Source organism: Callithrix jacchus, chromosome 3, assembly GCF_049354715.1.
Source record: "Callithrix jacchus isolate 240 chromosome 3, calJac240_pri, whole genome shotgun sequence".
In the NCBI taxonomy this organism is placed as follows: Eukaryota; Metazoa; Chordata; class Mammalia; order Primates; family Cebidae; genus Callithrix; species Callithrix jacchus.
In genome coordinates this window covers 14,382,887-14,397,283 of record NC_133504.1, presented here as the reverse complement: position 1 = coordinate 14,397,283, position 14,397 = coordinate 14,382,887, and the positions used below count along the sequence as shown (strand labels likewise).

At 37.3% G+C, this 14,397-nt stretch overlaps 1 long non-coding RNA gene across 1 annotated transcript in view; it reads left to right on the top strand.

The window, feature by feature from the left end:
- The first annotated feature begins 1,776 nt into the window (after positions 1–1,776).
- LOC118152046 (uncharacterized) overlaps positions 1,777–14,397 on the top strand; it is a 33,971-nt gene continuing 21,350 nt past the window's right edge. The window contains exon 1 of the long non-coding RNA XR_004740396.3: positions 1,777–1,933. This is a non-coding gene — a long non-coding RNA (uncharacterized LOC118152046). The remainder of the gene's footprint in view (positions 1,934–14,397) is intronic.

The window sequence follows — 14,397 nt, the reverse complement described above, 5'->3', positions numbered from 1 at the left end:
CATTAATATTTTTCATTTGACTGTAGTTAATAATTAAATGTTATATATTAGAGAACAGTACATTTGTAATCTGTCCTTAAAAGTCTGAATCATTGTCCAAGTGAAAGAAAGCTCCATAATCTATTAAAGAATATTTTGACATGTTACAAAAATGTTCTGAGAAATGTTAAAAATTTCTTATTTAAATTTATCTCATTAGTTGATTTGCTTCTAATGTACAGTAGGAAAAAAATGAGTGTGCAACATTTTCATAAATACAAACCTCACAGACAATGGATCTTCACTAAGGCTGTATCTATGAGGACACCAATTTAGAGGTTAGAGTCCCAAAAAGTATTGTCATGAGACATCTTGACAAATAATTGAATTTCTAAATAAAATATATTGATAGTTTTCCTGTATGAAGAGATTTTTTTTTTTCTGATGGCTACCAATATGTCAAGTTCAGGAAGACAGACTCAGTATACAATAGATCCATTCTCTGAATGCAGATTCTAGGTGAGACAAATTTGAGTTGTGTCAAAGCATCAAGATGATTTATACATAACCTTCTAAAATGAAGAAACCTGCCTGTAACAAGTCATATGTCATTTTATACATTATGTTTTATTTTTTAAGTTTTATAATAATAGCTCTAAATATTTAGACAAATAAGCTGTAGTTACTGTTAATCATTAGTTTTGTCATATGTTCCCCAAAAGGAAATATTCTTTTGATTTCTTTAGAAACAAATGAAAAATGTGATGTATCACAGTTGATATATCGGCAAATGAAAGGCCTTTAAAAATAAATTTCCTCAAGTAGTAAACACGTTGTCAAGAACTACGTAAATCAGCTGTGATCGGTCCTGCATTCCTCCCTGTCACTGGGACCTCACGTAAGTCTACTGCACTTCCGGAACTTGCCAGTTTTGTGACTAATTTTACACACAATAAAACTTCCTCGGGCTCTTCGTTTGACAGGGATGACTGCACAGCACTGCTGGTATCCAATAGATCATTTCTGGTATGGTTTCTTGCTTGGTCATTGCCAGTTTCAAATTGTATTGAATTTGAACAAATAAATACAAGATAAATAGATTTCTCTAATGACCTTAAAACAAATAATCCAGTTAAGTTTCATCTCTGAGCTTTTAAAACTTGGAAATACTAACAAAATTGTCTTTTACGTAAGCCAAGTAAATGTAAAGGACACTGTTCAGTGTGTCACAATGTGAATATTATAAATACATTAAAATTTGTTGATTATGCAGTAATGTCAGCATGCTTTCTACTCTTTGTAATCAGTATCTGACACTGAAGTACAAACATCAAGTACATGAGCATGAAATTGAGAGCCTAACAACCAAACACAATGATGTCAAAGTTAAGTTTAAAATGGATTATATTGAAAGAAAAACTTGCTGTGTGACTTTATCAATTGTTAGCAAAATCAACTTTACATATTTTCTAAAGAAATAAACAGTCCATTACCACTTAGTGGATATTTCAAATGCATTCATTACAGTTGCAGAAATTGACCTTTGTGGCTATTAATAGTAATAGTAATTTTTTATATTAATATTATTAGCAAGAAGTAGCACATTATTTCCTAAAGGACCAGATGTTGGTATTTTAGGCGTTGCAGGCCAGAGGTCTTTACAACTACCTAATTCCATGCCTGAAGGCTATCATGGAAAGGATATAAATCAATGAGTGTGATCCAATAAAATTTTGTTTACAAAAGCAAACAGCCGGACCTCTAGATCAGTGGCATTTCATAGTTCTGTAGTGTGTTTCTATTTTCACAAATTAACATGGCAATCTTGTGTTGCCTAGGCACGGATATTCACCTTTGCAGATGCGGAAACAAGAATTCTCATATGAAGCATAATAAGTGAGACTCAAGGCTCCAGATTCTACAACAGATGCTTCCCATATTTATGCCTAATGAAGTAAGCTACTCTGAAAATCAAAATGTGTATTTTTAAAATACAAAACAACTTTCTACCTTGTTCTGAACTTTGTCATATAAGACCATGGAGACAAATAATAGCACAATCTCAGATCCCAGCCAATTTATCTGACATATGCTTAAAATTTAGGAATGAAAGCCCTCAGCCATGTTTAGGAAGACAAATGCAGACACAGAGGACTTGACAGCTGTTGTTACTTCATTGAGAAGAATTAATTCCTTATTCAAATACTATTAAAATATTTATGGAATGAATTAATACATGAACAACTTTAAAGATATGATTAAGTATGTTCTGAAAGAAATAATTAGGAATGATAATAACAACATAGTTTTATGTATATACTGAACCATTTGGTTTCAATTTATTCAACAACTACAAAACAATGATTGAACACAAGGTCTGAGTCAGATATTTCTACAGAATCTGAGAAAGTCCAGGCATAATTTCTATTTTGAAAAGGCTAAAATATAAAAGAAAGACATGGGAATTTTAAAAGGCAATAAAAAGAGAAAATATATGTTTTAGACATAACTAATAGCATAGGTTTTTAAAAGGTAAGTGAAATAACAATATATTTAAAAATATATGCAATGGTCAAAAATATACTTTATCTTTTTCAATCTACTAACTGATTATTACTTACAATTTTACAATTTTGTTTAAAAGTACATATCATTTAAGAAAAAGAAGAAATAAATTAGCAAAACAAAAGGAATCGAAGTCAATCTGAAATAAAAGCATGTTACTGAAATAAATGCCAATATATTTTTTAGACACAGCAAAGAAAGTTATTTTCATATGTGGATTTTGTGGGCTGTCACTTTATTGAGTTCATTAATTAGTTCTAATGGGTTTTTGTTTTTTTGGTTTTTTTTTGAGTTGATATATCAGCAAATGAACTGGTCTTGTATCCCAGAGTGAAATCCGACTTGGGTACTTCTAATATGCTATTTAATTTGATTTGCTAATATTTTATGGAGGATTTTTGCATCTGTGTTCATCAGAGATCTCGTCCTCTATGTTATTTTGTGTTGTAGCATCTGCTGTAGTTTGACATTTGGTCCCACCAAACCTGGTGTTGAGTAGGACCTAGTGGGAGGTGTTTGGTCATAGGGGGAGATCCCTTAGGAATGGCTTGGTTCCATTCTTGCGGTAGCGAGTGAGCTCTTGCTCAATTAGTTTCCACCATAGATGGTAGTTGAAAAGAACATGGCACTTTCCCCTCTTTCTTGCTTCGTCTCTGTACATGCTGGCTCTCCTTCGCCCTCTGCCTTGGGTGGAAGCAGCTTGAGGCCCTCACCAGTAGCAGATGCTGGCACCATGCCTCTTGTACAGCCTGCAGAACTCTGGGCCAAGCAAACTTCTTTTCTTTATAAATTACTCAGCCTCAGATGTTCATGGATGTAACACTAAACAGACTAAAACAGTATCTTTTTCTGACTTTGGAACCAGGCCAATGCTGGCCTCATAAGATAGGCTTGGAATTGTCTTAGTTCAGGCAATTATAACAAAGACTATAGACTGGCTGACTTATAAAAAACATAAATTTATTTCTCACAGTTCAGGAGGCTGGAAATGCAAGATAGAAATGCTACCATGCTCAGATTCTGGTGAAGGCCCCCTTTCGGGATGCAAACTACTGACTTCTTGTTGTAGCCTCACATTGCAGAAAGAACAAGAGAACTCATGGGAGTCCCTTTTATAAGAGTATTAATCCCATTCGTGAAGCTCTAACCTCATGAACTCATTACTTTCCAAAGGTCTCATCTATTAACACTATTACATTGGGGGTTATGATTTCAATATATGAATTTGGGGAAGAACACAAACATTCAGCCCATAAGAAGTGTTGTTTGTTCTATTTTTTTTGGAAGAGTTTAAGGATTTGTTTTAAATGTTGTTTAAATATTTGGTAGAGTTCACCTGTAAAGCCATCTGGTCTTGTGATTTTCTTTGTTTGAAATTTTAGATTGTGGGGAAAGGGCCAAGATGGCCGACTATAACCAACAGCATTTGGAGGCTCCCATGAAAAAAAAATCATAATAAGCATGTGACTCCTTCACCAGCAACCAAAGTATACAAGTTCTCTCATAAAAATTGACTAGGAGGCCGGCGTGACCTACGGAGGGAAGGAAGAGCAGTGTGGTGTGGCGGCCAACCTGAGAGCCACAGGGGAAGAGGAACCACCTGCCTCCAGCCAAGGGAGGCGTGAGTGAGTGCACTGTCCGGCCAGGAAATCTGTTTTTCCCATGGAACTGTGCAACCAACCCATGGATCAGAAGATCCCATTCCTGAACCCACACTACAGGAGCTTAGTATACCAAGCCCAGAATGCACAGATTCTTACAGCCTCTCAGCCGGAATCTGCTTAAACCCACTGAACTCCTGGGGGAGGGGCGACCAGCACTGGCTGCGGCTGCCTGCTGTCAAGCCCTTTGAGCTCCTTGGGGGAGGGACAGCAGCCAGCACTGGGACTTTCAACTGCCTAACACCTAAGCTCTTTGGGCAGGGGAAGGGCAGCACCCATTTCTATAGCTCCAGGCTGCACTTTTCCCCTGCTAGAGCCAGGGAGGCTGGAAGGCTTGGTCCCAAGGCTTGTCCCCGCAGTCCAACACAATGGCTGTGGCAGTCTGCAGCAAGAGTGCATCATCAGGCCTAACTGACCCATCCTTCCCCAGTCCACTGGGCTTCCCTGCAGGTTCTCCAGTAACTCCAGTCACAGGGACAAAATTGGAATCTCTCGGGGCCCAAGTCCCTAGAGGGAGGGGTGGCCACAGTCTCTGCACACCAGCAGACTTAGCCTATCTTTCTGGTAGTTCTGAGGAATCTGGGCAGCCCAGATGAATGGGTTTCCCCACAGTGAAACATACCATCTCCACCAAAGGACAAAGTGCTTTATTAAACAGGTCCTGCTCCCCATGCCACCCAGTCAGGTGAGACCCTCCAAAAGGGGTTGTCAGACACCCTATACAGGAGCGATACTACTGGCATCAGGTTGGTGCCTCTCCAGGTCAGAGGTCCCAGAAGAAGAAGCAGGCAGCCATTTTTGCTGCTCTCCAGCCTCTTTGAGTGACATCTCCAGGCACAGGACCGAATCAGATGAGTAGGGCCTGGAGTGAATCCCCAGCAAACTGCAGCCGCCCTACAGAAGAGGGACCTGACTATTGAAAAAAAAACAAGCAAAAAGTGACAACAATAGCAACAACAAAAAAAAGACGCCACCCTCCCAAAAAAAAAACCCCATCCAAGGGTCAGCAGCCTCAAAAACTGAAACTAGACAAACTCACAAAGATGAGAAAGAATCAATGAAAAAATACTGAAAACCCAAAAGGTCAGAGTGCCCCTTCTCTTCCAAATGATTGCAATGTCTCCCTATCAAGGGCGCAGAACTGGACAGAGGATCAGATAGACAAACTAACAGAAGTAGGCTTCAGAGGATGGGTAATAAACTACAATGAGCTAAAGGAACATGCTCTAACCCAATGTGAAGAAGCAAAGAACCTTGATAAAAGCTTAGAGGAATTGCTAACTAGAATAACCAATTTCGAGGGGAACATAAACAACCTAACGGAGCTGAAAAACACAGCACAAGAACTTCATGAATCATACAAAAGCATCATCAGCCAAATCAACCAAACAGAAGAAAGGATATGAGAGTTTGACAACCACTTTACTGAAATAAGACATGCAGACAAGAATAAAGAGAAAAAAAGAATGAAAAGGAATGAACAAAGACTCCAAGAAATATAGGACTTCATAAAAAGACCAAACCTACAATTGATTGGAGTAACTGAAGGAGATGGGGAGAATGGAAACAAGCTGGAAAACACAATTCAGGATATTATCCAGGAGAACTGCACCAACCTAGTAAGACAGGCCAACATGCAAATTCAGGAAACATTTAACACAGGAGCACCTAGATTCATAAAACAAATACTTAGAGGCCTACAAAGAGGCTGAGTGTGGTGGCTCATGTCTGTAATCCCAGTACTTTGGGAGGCTGAGGAGCATGGATAACCTGAGGTAAGGAGTTCAAGACCAGCCTAGCACACATGGTGAAAAACCAATCTCTACTAAAAATACAAAAAAATTAGCCAGGTGTGGTGGCACGCACCTGTAATCCCAGCTACTCGGGAGGCTTGGGCAGGAGAATTGCTTGAACCCAGAAGGCAGAGATTGCAGTGAGCCAAGACTGGGCCACTGCATTCCAGCCTGGGCAACAGTGAGACTTGGTCTCAAATAAGAGAGAGAGAGAGATAGAGAGACCTACAAAGAGACTTAGACTTCCACACAATAATAGTGGGAAGCTTTAACATGCCATTGTCAGTATTAGACAGATCAATGATAGAAAGTTAACAAAGATATTCAGGACTCAAGCTCAGCCCTGGATCACGTAGACCTAGTAGATGTCTACAGAACTCTCTACCCCAAATAAAGAGAATATACATTCTTCTCAGTGCCACATGGCACTTACTCTGAAATCAACCACATAATGGGAAGTAAAACATTACTCAGCAAATGGAAAAAACTGAAATAATAACAGTCTCACAGAACACAGTGCAATCAAATTAGAACTCAGGTTTAAGGAATTCATCCAGCACTTTGGGAGGCTGAGGCAGGTGGATCGCAAAGTCAAGAGATCGAGACCATCCAGGTCAACATGGTGAAACCCCATCTCTACTAAAGATACAAAAACTTAGCTGGGCATGGTGGTGCATGCCTGTAATCCCAGCTACTCAGGAGGCTGAGGCAAGAGAATTGCCTGAACCCAGGAGGCAGAGGTTGTGGTGAGCCGAGATAGCGCCATTGCGCTCCAGCCTGGGTAACAAGAGCGAAACTCCGCCTCAAAAAAAAAATTAATTTAAAACCACACAATTTTATGGAAATTGAACAACCTACTCCTGAATGACTCCTGAGTAAATAATAAAATTAAGGCAGAAATCAAGAAGTTCTTTGAAATGAATGAGAACAAAGAGACATGTACCAGAATCTCTGGGAAACAGCTAAAGTAGTGTTAAGAGGGAAATTTATAGCATTAAATGCCTACATCAGAAAGCTGGAAAGATATGAAATCAACACCCAAACATCACAATTAAAAGAGGTAGAGAGGCAAGAGAAAACTAATCCAAAGGCTAGCGGAAGATAAGAAATCACTAAGATCAGAGAAGAATTGGAGATAGAGACACATACACACACACACACAAAAAAAAAAAAACTCCAAAAGAATCAACAAATTCAGGAGGTGGTTTTTGTGAAAAAAAATAACAAAATAGATAAAATAGATAGACCACTAGCTAGACTAATAAAGAAGAAGAGAGAGAGGAATGAAATAGACTCAATAAAAATTGATAAAGGGGCTATCACCACTAACCCTACAGAAATACAAACTACCATCAGAAACTACTTGTAAACACCTCTATGCAAATAAAGTAGAAAGTCTACAAGAAATGGATAAATTCTTGGATCTATACACCCTACCAAGACTAAACAAGGAACAAGATGAATCCCTGAATAGGTCAATAACAAGCTCTGAAATTGAGGCAGTAATTAATAGGCTTCCAACTAAAAAAAGCCCAGGACTAGACAGATTCACAGCTGAATTCTACCAGAAATACAAAGAGGAGCTGGTAACATTCCTTCTAACACTATTCCAAACAACTAAAAAGGAGGGATTCTTCCCTAACTCATTTTATGAATCTAGCATCATTCTGACACCAAAACCTGGAAGAGACACACACGAAAAAGAAAATTTCAGGCCAATATCCCTCATAAACATTGATGCAAAAATACTCAGTAAAATACTGGCAAACCAAATTCAGCAGCACATTAAAAAACTTAGCCACCATGATCAAGTAGGCTTCATCCCTAGGATGCAAGGCTGGTTCAACATACAGAAATCAATAATCGTAATCCATAACATAAATAGAACAAAAGACAAAAGCCATGTGCTTATCTCAATAGGTGCAGAAATGCCTTTGATAAAAATTCAACATCCCTTCCTGTAAAAATTCTCAATAAACCAGGTATTGATGGAACATATCTCAAAATAATAAGAGCCATTTATGACAAGCCTACAGCCAATATCATATTGAATTCCCTTTGACAAACAGTACAAGACAAGGATGTTCTCTCTCACCACTCCTATTCAACACTGTATTGGAAGTTCTGGCCAGGGCAATCAGGCAAGAGAAAGAAAGAAAGGTATTCAAATAGGAAGAGAGGAAGTCAAGTTGTCTCTGTCTGCAGATGACATGATTTTAGATTTAGAAATCCCCATTATCTCAGCCCAAAAACTTTTGAACTGATAAGTAACTTCAGCAAAGTCTCAGAATATAAAATTGGTGTGGAAAAATCACAAGCATTCCTTTACTCCAACAATAGGCAAGCAGAGAGCCAAATCATGGATTAACTCCCATTCACAATCACTACAGAGAGGATAAAATACCTAGGAATACAGCTAACAAGGGATGTGAAAGACCTCTTCAAGGATAACAGCAAACCACTGCTTAAGGAAATAAGAGAGGACATGAACAGATGGAAAAACATTGCATCCTCATGGATAGGAAAAATCAGTATCATGAAAATGGTCATATTGCCCAAAGTAATTTTTAGATTCAATGCTGTTTCTATCAAGCATTGAAGCATTGACATTCTTCACAAAATTAGAAAAAGCTATTTTAAATTTCATATGGAATCAAAAAAGACCCTGCATAGCCAAGACAATCCTAAGCAAAAAGTACAAAGCTGGAGGCATCACGCTAGCTGATTTGAAACTATACTACAAGGCTACAGGAACCAAAAACATCATGGTACTTGTACCAAAACAGACATATAGACCAATGCAGCAGAACAGAGACCTCAGAAATAACACCACACATCTACAACCATCTGGTCTTCAACAAACCTGACAAAAACAAGCAATCGGGAAAGGACCTCATATTCAGTAAATGGTACTGGGAAAACTGGCTAGTCATATGCAGAAAACTGAAACTGGACTGCTTCCTTACACCTTATAAAAAAATTATCTCAAGATGAATTAAAGACTTTATATTTGTAAAACCTAAAGCCACAAAATCCCTAGAGGAAAACCTAGGCAATACCATTCAAGACATAGGCATGGGCAAAGACTTCATGACAAAAATGCCAAAACCAATTGCAGCAAAAGCCAATTGACAAATGGGATCTAATTAAACAGAAGAGCTTCCGCACAGCAAAAGAAACTATCATCAGAATGAACAGGCAAACTACAGAATGGGAGAAAAGTTTTCAATCTACCCATCTGACAAAGATCTAATATCCAGAATTTACAAGAAACTTAAACATACTTTCAGGAAAAAAACAACCCATCAAAAAGTGGGCAAAGGTTATGAACAGGCACTTCTGGAAAGAAGAAATTTACATGGCCAACAAACATGAAACAAAGCTCAACATCACTCATCGTCAGAGAAATGCAAACCAAAACCACAATGAAATACCATCTCATACCAGTCAGAATGGCAATTATTAAAAAGTTAGGAAACAATAGGTGTTGGAGAATCTTTGGAGTAGTAGAAATGCTCTTACATTGTTGATGGGAATGTAAATTAGTTCAACCACTGTGGAAGGCAGGATAGCAGTTCTTCAAGGATCTAGAACCAGAAATACCATTTGACCCAGCAATCCCATTACTGAGTATATACCTGAAGGATTATAAATCATTCTACTATAAAGACACATGCACATGTATGTTTATTGCAGCACTGTTTACAATAGGAAAGATATGAACCCAACACAAATGCCATGAATGATAGACTGGATAAAGGAAATGTACATATACACCACGGAATACTATTCATCCATAAAAAGGAATGTGATCATGTCCTTTGAAGGGACAGGGATGAAGCAGGAAAACATCATCCTCAGCAAACTAACAGAGTAACAGAAAACCAAATACCACATGTTCTCACTCATAAGTGGGAGTAGAATATTGAGAATATATGGACACAGAGAGGGGAATAATGCACACCAGAGCCTGTTGCAGGGTTGGGCGGTGAGGGAAAGGAACTTAGAGGATGGGTCAGTTGGTGCAGCAAACCACCATGGCACACACATAACTATGTAACAAACCTGCACTCTCTGCATGTGTATCCCATTGTTTTTATCAGAAGAAATAAGTAAAAATAAAATATAGTAAGATAAATGTAAAAAATATATTATTAACTCCTTTATTTCTTTTATTGTTAGATTAATGCTATTTCTTCTTGATTCATATACATATATATCCACTAACAAACTGTCCAAAAAGGAAATTAAGAAAATAATGTTGGCTGGGCAGGATATGAGATTCTAGGCTGAAAGTTCTGTGCTTTAAGGATGTTGAATATTGGCCCCCACTCTCTTCTGGCTTGTAGGGTTTCTGCTGAGAGATCTGCTATAAGTCTAATAGGCTTCCCTTTATGGGTAACCTGGCCTTTCTCTCTGGCTGCCCTTAGTATTTTCTCCTTCATTTCGATCCTGGTGAATCTAACGATTATGTGCCTTGGGGTTGCTCTTCTTGAGGAATATCTTTGCGGCATTCTCTGTATTACCTGGGGTTGAATAGTATCCTGCTTTGCTAGATTGGGAAAATTTTTCTGGATAATATCCTGAAAAGTATTTTCCAGCTTGGATTCATTCTCTCCATCACATTCAGGTACACCAATCAAACGTAGATTGGGTCTTTTCACATAGTCCCATATTTCTTGGAGATTTTGCTCATTCCTTTTCATCCTTTTTTCTCTGTTCGTGTCTTGTCATTTTATTTCATTAAGTTGGTCTTTGACCTCTGATATCCTTTCTTCTGCTTGATCCATTCTGCTATTTGAACTTGTGCATATTTCACTAAGTTCTTGTGCTGTATTTTTCAACTTCGTTAGTTCATTTATATTCCTCTCTACATTGTCTATTCTTTTCATCATTTCATCAAACCTTTCTTCAAAGTTCTTAGTTTCTTTACATTGGGGTAGAACAAGTTCTTTTAATTCCCAGAAGTTTCTTATCATCCACCTTCTGAAATCTACTTCAGATAATGGAACACAGTCCTTTTCCATCAGGGCTTGTTCCGTTGCTGAGGAGGAACTGCAATACCCTGTAGAGGGAGAGGGGTTCTGATTTTGGGTATGCTCGGCCTTCTTAGGCTGGCTTTTTCCCTTTATTATAAATTTATCCATCTGTCGTCTTCACAATTACCGCCTTTCTAATTAGGTTTCTGATCTTGTATCCTGCCAAACTAAGCGTCACAATTGAAGGAAAAATAAAATCTTTTAAGAACAAGCAAGTACTCAGAGATTTTATTACCACCAGCCTGCTTTACAAGAACTTCTAAAAGAAGGATTATACATAGAAAGAAACAACCAGTATGAGCCTTTCTAAAAATATACCAAAAAGTAAAGAGCATCAACATAAAGAAGAATTTACATCAACGAATGGATAAAATAGCCAGTTAACATCAAATGGCAGTAACCCTAAATTTAAATTGACTAAATCCCCCAATCAAAAGATACAGCCAAAACCTAATGGTATATCCAAAGATACACAAAGACTCAAAACAAAGAGTTGGAGAAAAATTTACCAACCAAATGGAGAGCAAAAATAAATAAATAAACAAAAAGCAGGAGTTGCAACTCTCACATTTGATAAAATAGCTTTCAAAGCAACAAAGATACATTGGTAAAAGGATCAATGCAACAATAAGAGATCTTAATACCCAGATACATAAGACCCATAATGAGATTTAGACTCAATGAGACAGAAAATTAATAAGGATATCCAGGACTTCAACTCAGATCTGGAACAAGTAAACTCAATAAATATTTATAGAGTTCTCCATTTTAAATACACAAAATATTGATCGGCCATTATTAATACCCATTTTTAGAATGAAGCAGTATTCCTGTTCTCTCTCCCTCTTTTTCTTCCTCTTTCTTCCTCTCCTTCTCTCCTTTTTTTACTTTTCAACATCCTAGTTCCTCACCTCTACTCAATACATTCCTCTGAACACCTGATTCCTTGTGATTCTCCCATCCCACTAAAACCTCCAATCCATTAAAAAAAAAAAGAAAGAAAATAATGTTGGCTGGGCATAGTGGTTCATGCCTATAATCTCAGCACTTTAGGAGGTGGAGGTGGAGGTGGATACAGCAGAATCTCCTGAGCTCAGATATCTGAAACCAGTCTGGGCAAGAGAGGGAAATCTTATCTCTATTAATAAAGAAAGCTTAACTGAGTGTGGTGGTGCTCCTGTAGTCCCAGCTACTTAGGAGGCCGAAGTGATAGAATTACTTGAACCTGGGATACCAAAGCTGCAGTAAGCCATGATCATGGCACTGCACTCCAGGCTGAGAAACAGAAAGAGACCTTGTCTTTTTTAAAACATAATTTCATTTTCATATCATAAAATAAAGTAAAATATCTAGGAATGAAATTAACCAATGAAGTAGAGGCTTATATACTGAAAACTATAAAACACTAATATAAAAATTAAAGCTAGAAAGTCATCTCATGTTTATAGATTGGAAGAACTAATATTGGTATAATGTCCATACTACCCAATGTGATCTACAGATTGAATTCAGTGCCTCTCAAAATCCCAATGGCATTTTTTACAGAAACTGAAATAACAATTCTAAAATTAATACGGAATCACAAAAGATTCTGAATAGTTAAGGTAATCTTAAACAAGATAAATAAAACTAGAGACATCATACTTCTTGATTTCAATATGATATAAAATTTAAAAGATATTTCAAAGCTACAGTCATCAAAACAAAATGGTATTGGTAGAAAAACAGACATATAAACCAATAAGCAGAATAGAAAACTCAGAAACACACACACATACACATTTAAAGTTATAACGTTAAAATAAAGTCATACCCTTATCTCACACCATACACAAAAATCAACTCAAATATGTAAAACTCTATATGTAAAACCCAAAACCATAAAATTTATAGAAGAAAACATAGTGAAAAATCTTCTTGTCATTGTTCTCGGCAACAATTTCTTGAATATAATACTAAAAGCAAGGGCAACTAAAATAAAACTAGACAATTGTGACTATACTAAACTTAAAGCTTCCGCATGGGAAAGGACACCACCGACAAAATGAAAAGGCAATCTGTGACATATAAGAAGTATTTGCAAACCATATATCTGATTAAGGGTTAATATCAAAAATAGAAAACTCCTAAACTAAATAATGAATTATAATAATAACCCTATAAAAAAATAGGGAAGAGACCTGAATAAGCATTACTGCAAAAGAGTAATGTCACAGATATATATGAAAAAGTGCTCAACGTCACTCATCATCAGAGAAATGCAAATTAAAGCCACGATGACATATCACCTCATACCAGTTAGCATGGCTATTATAAAATAAATACATAAATTCATAAATATTGGTGAGAATGTGGAGAAAAGGGAACCCTCATATACTGTTGGTGGAAATGTAAACTGGTATAGCCTCTATGGAAAGTAGTATAAAAGTTGCTCAAAAAATGAAAAATAAAACTACCGTATGATTTGGCAATCCTACTTCTGAGTATATATTCAAAAGTATTAAACTCGAGATCCTAAAGAGATGTTTGCAACCCCATGTTCATTGCAGCATTATTCATAATAACCAAGACATGGAAGTAACCTAAATTTCCATCAGTGAATGAATGGATAAAGAAAATGTGATATGTATCTATATACACAATAGAATATTATTCAGCCTTAAAAATAAAAGGAAATCCTGTCATTTGCCAGAACGTAGATGAACTTGGAGGACAATATACTAAATGAAATGAACCAGACATAGGAGGACAAATACTACGTGATGCCACTCAGATGAGGAATTTTCAATAGTTAAACTCAAAAGAGGCAAATAGTAGAATGGTGGTAGCTAAGGGCTGGGGTAAGGGGAGGTAACAAATGGGAGGTATTACTCAAAGAGTTCAAAACTTCAGTTGCAGAGATGACTAAGTCCTAGAAATCTAATGTACAGTATAGTGCCTATAGTCAATAATACTGTAGTTTATAATTAAAAATTTGCATAGTATTCCATGGTATGTGTGTGCCACATTTTTCCTTATCCAGTCCATCCTTGATGGGTGTTTGGGTTGCTAAAAAAGGATGAATTCATGTCCTTTGCAGGGACATGGATGAATCTGGAAACCATCATTCTCAGCAAACTGACACAAGAACAGAAAACCAAACACCGCATGTTCTCACTCATAAGTGGGTGTTGAACAATGAGAACACATGAACACAGGGAGGGGAACATCACACACTGGGGTCTGTTGGGGGTGGGGGCTAGAGGACCAATAGCAGGGAGTGGGGAGATTGGGCAGGGATAACATTAGGAGAAATCCCTAATGTAGATGACAGGGTAATGGAGGCAGCAAACCATGGCGTGTATACCTATGTAACAATCC